Source organism: Trachurus trachurus (genome assembly GCF_905171665.1).
Source record: "Trachurus trachurus genome assembly, chromosome: 6".
Lineage (NCBI taxonomy): Eukaryota > Metazoa > Chordata > Actinopteri > Carangiformes > Carangidae > Trachurus > Trachurus trachurus.
In genome coordinates, this window is record NC_139897.1 from 19898412 (window position 1) to 19903177 (window position 4766).

Below are 4766 nucleotides of genomic sequence, written 5' to 3' on the forward strand. Positions count from 1 at the left end.
CAACTTCTTTTTTATAACATATTTTTCTCTCTTCTAGGGAAAATGGATATTAGAGATTTGACTATAAATGAGGGTAGGGAAAGGAGAGGAGCGAAGACCTCGGCTCTTAAATCCCTACACCAACCAGAACAGCCCTGGGCAGATTCTTCTGCAGAGTCACATCGACAGTATGTGGTTGGTCATGGTATTTTTTCTGAGTATTCCTCACAGCAAAGCGTGGAAGTTGGGACATCTGTTGCTGTGTCTTTCCTGCTAGGGAAAGCAGTGATATAAAAAAAAAACAGTACTAACCACCCACAGAAAATGACTCAAACAGCTCTTCACATGCTCACCACCCTTTTCTTTTTCCTTCATTGACTACCACTCTCTTCCCATTTGTAATTCATGGCAGGGCAAAGCCAGAGTTCTAGTTGATAGGCTTAGGGACCAAGACCATTAAATGTCCCTGCCTGATTAGTGCAAGGTAGACTGTCACATGGCATGACCAGACTTATGTGGGTAAACCAACACACTCCCATCATTACCAAAGGTGGGCTTGAAAAACGGTGCATATTAATTTGTTATGTTACAGATGATTAAGACCAACTCAGGTGAAGGTCATGAGAAACAGTATTTGACACAACACAGACATGATCAGAACCAGGTACAAACAAGAGTGGTGTTTGTTGTCATTGATCTCATGACCTCTTTCCAATAGCCACTCTGCAATAATGACCTTCAAATGTCTGATATGTTACCATCTCTACTATTGATACCCCTTGCTGTCTGACATTTTGCGGTCATTCAATATCAGATCAATTTTTGTCCAATGCAAGTCTGTCATTGAATCCTAATACTCGATATTAGTCCTTGATTGTTCCATATAACTTAATCTAAAAAACAGAGGCGACTTACAGTAGAGACAGATCACAGGAAGGTTGAAGCAATAGAGCAGATCAAGACTTTGCAGAGCAATGACAAAAAAAGAGAAAGTGGGAGAACAAAAGCGAGCCTGTTTATCTGTCTCTCTCGATTGCAATTTCCCAAGCATCACCTCACATTTCACTTCTGGCAGTCTGGTAATCATTTCCTCTTGTGCTTAGATTGCCCTCTCTTGAGATTATTTTTTCCAGAATCGAGCGACACATCCGTGTAAAGCCTTTTAACTATTAACTAAAGTGCACTTATGTGTTATTCTCATCTCGAGCAAAGCTCAACTCCACATAACACCACACACAATTAAAGATGATGAGCTCTTCTATCTTTGTCTGCATGGGGGAAACGGACAGATGGATGAGGTGAAGTGCCACTGTGAAACCTCCACATTTAGTCATTATCTCGTCATGATCAAACAGGTATGGGCCCGACCTGTGTCGGATTTTTGAGGCTACCTCTGATATCAGTATTTCAGGTCATTGTTTCCTTTGATTGACACCACCAACCTGCCAATGGGACTAAGGCGGAAATCTCAAACATACATACATACATAAGAATGTTCATTGATATGTATGTCCGATTTTATAGAAAAAATATATAAATCTCAAATCTCCAAAGGTAAAAAACAGGTTACTTCTGTTGTATACACACACACAAAAACATCACCTACTGCCCTACATGTTAATTTGCAAAAGGTCTCTGCAGAGAAGCCTGTTGACAGTCATGATGCTGATGCTGGTGCTGGTATAGTGAACAACACATGACATTATCTTTACAGCAACACTAGAGTTCAACCAGGCTGAAGACGTCTCAGCCCAAACCGCATTTTATGACACATTTAAAAGGCTCTCCTTTAAAAACCACGATGCATCATATGTTCAGGTTACATAGGCTACTACACTACTGCACGCAACACGCCGGGTACTGCTGCACTCATGATGTAACGACAATGTTACCGACTAGGATATATATATATATAATGATTCCTATGAGTAATAATGGTTGTTTTGAACCACCAATTAATCGCAATGCTTATTATTAATGCTCTGTTACACGCGCTGTAGCGTAGGTTAACGTTATGATCTAGTTTTCATTATTGCGGTCCAATTTGCCAATGCACTGCCAATGCAAGGTGATAGCAGGATGGGAGATGAACGTGAGGGAATCGAGCACCTACAGATGCTTGTCCCCTTTTTTTTTCTTGTCATCGGCTCGGTTACATGTATGGTTGCCATGCAAACAAGTGACAGCCGAGCAGTGAGCAGTGAGCAGCAGTCGCATGGGGCTACGGTGTGTGTGTGTGTGGCTGTGCCGCTCCGCTAACGTGGAGATAAGGGCTTACTTTCGGTGGTTAAGCTAGTAACGTTAGCCACTACCCAGGCAGCAGCAGCAACAGCAACAGACGGCTAAAAGCCAAACACACACAGATAACGTTACTATCTCCATTGAGCACATTCCTTTTGAGTAACTACAGCGTCGTTACAATGCCAGAAAACTACCGTGTGTATCATATGTTCAAAGACAAATCACACACAGTAGCCTGCTGCCTAGTCTCCTTCTCCTTCTCCTCCCTCCCTCTCTCCTTCCCTCTCTCCAGTGCTGCTATCCGCTAGTTAACGTTAGCTTTAAGTTAGCACATTAAGTTGAAGAAATACAAGTAACGGTCGCTGGAAACAACCAAGTATAAATCTCCGCGTTGCCGTGTTGCTGTGGTGTAGTAAAGAAAGACAGCAGATGAACTGAACTCACTCTTTGTCGACCAGGGTAGTTCATACAGTTGTTTTACGAGCTTCCTTCCCAGTCCAGCGTCATAACACGGGCGGGGGGCGGTGGTGGTGGTGGTGGGGGAGCAGCGCCGGGGCAGTCAGTCAGGCGGGCGGGCTAGCGGGCTGCGCGGTGCGGCGCGGCGGTGTAGGCGGATGGTCGCAGTCGGCTCGGCTGGAGGAGTACTTGCTCCGTTTCAACATGGAGAGCGAGCGAGCGAGCGTGGAGCGGACTACTGGATCCTCCTCCTCCTCTCCTCGCCTCTCCTCTCCTCGCCTCCTCCTCCTCCCGCTGCTGCTGCTGCGGTGAGTTCACCACCAGGCTGTTGACTGTCTGACTGCCTGCCTGCCTGCCTCCTGCTGTACGGGGGGGCTCTGGCGCCCCCTGTGGCCGCGGCGAGGAACTACAGCTCAGCACTACAGCAGCAGACACCAAACACGGAGGTCAGGTGGCCAAACCTCACAGGGCCTGACATTATTGTCAGGATAATAACACAGTTTTTATCCTAACTTTTAAATATATCACCATGGGAAAATGGAATATATTGCATTTCAAGTAAAAGTCAAACAATATTATGTTTGTTATCTGTCTTTATAACCTATGATGTGTGCCTGCTGCTGCCTTTTTTGGCCAGGTCACCCTTGTGAAAGAGGTCTTAAACTCAATGGGTCTTTTATCTGGTTAAATAAAGGTTAGCCTAAATAAATAAATAAAATAGGCTAAAATAATTAATTAGGCATCAATAGTAAAATGGTTCAAATGTAAACTGTCGAAACATTAGACTTTGATTCTGTAAGACCACTGATTAGCCATCTCAATGGTTCTTATCAGTTTCATCATTTTATTGGATCATTGTTATCTACTATAATGCATTAATAATTAATTAATAATCAATCTTTGTAGCTGTTGGACTGCTTTGTGAGAGCTGTAAAAAACAAACAAACCTGCTAATATTGGAGACACAAACATGCACATTTTGTACCACAGTTCAGACATCTGCAGCCACAATAAACTCTTATAGTTACTCATCACAATAACAAGTCTGAACATCAGGTCTTAACTTAACTCAAAGCAGGTCCCCACAAAGCTTTGTGGCCACTTAATACAGCCCACTTCATCTTGTATGACAGTTTTTTTTATTATATTTTCAGAGAATCCCAAAATAAACCTATTACCACCTCAGTCAGAAGCATAATCCATTATGGCGGATTTAGTGGAGCATTTAGCATTCAAGCTCATCATTAAATTTGGATCACCCAGTTATCGTTTGTCCTATTTTAATTTTCTATTTGCAGGTTGGATCGCTGTCATAATGGCTCCAGCTCTCTGCATGCTATTTTATTGCAAATCAAAGCATTTCATATACAGGGAGCTAGAGAGAGATATTCAAATGCCAGATCTATTTTTAGCACCAACTTGTGGATCTAAGAGACATGAAAGAAGTACAATGAGGGGGAGTGGATGTAAAGAAACTGGTGGTAAGGGAGGAAGGGCACTGTATGCAATTTGAGAAATATCAGGCTTAATGAAGCCAACATGCTGACAAAATGTTGAGTTCCCTGTGGCTACAGTCTGAGAATGATTACCCACCAAACTCCACCATAATGTAAAAAATCCCCAAGTACAGATCTGATGTGAGCCTTAAAATTAGACGTTTTTGAAGTCTGTGCAAGAAATGCTGTGTAAGGTTTTCCCCCATGAAGCAGAAGTGTTATTATTTATTCATCCTTTGAGGGTGCACTTTGCTACCTGCAAGCTCAAAGTTGCTCTGAATAATGCAGAGGTGTGCCAGCACAATTCTCCTGTTCAGCATGCAGCATATTCAGTTGCTCTGCTCCTTTTAATACATTGACTGAAACAATCTAAATACTTTTTGTATAATGAATTCAACAGGAATGCAATTGCTGACACACAGACTGTGCACATTTTCACATTAGCCTGTAAATTATTACACTACAGTACATCATCTGAGACATCATCTTTGGTATTGTGTAACACTTAAAGTAAAAAAAACATTTTAAATATGTTCACTTGCACACAGACTCGTACCACACACTACACGACCATACACGTACATGGGGTAGAAA

At 42.5% G+C, this 4766-nt stretch overlaps 1 protein-coding gene across 2 annotated transcripts in view; it reads right to left on the reverse strand.

Moving 5' to 3' along the window:
* The window catches only part of osbpl5 (oxysterol binding protein-like 5), a 40197-nt gene extending 37220 nt beyond the window's left edge, over nt 1-2977 (reverse strand). For both annotated transcript variants that reach the window (XM_083973206.1, XM_083973205.1), the window contains exon 1: nt 2665-2977. The gene's annotated coding sequence lies outside the window, so the exon portion shown is untranslated. The remainder of the gene's footprint in view (nt 1-2664) is intronic.
* Between the last annotated feature and the right edge of the window lie 1789 nt (nt 2978-4766).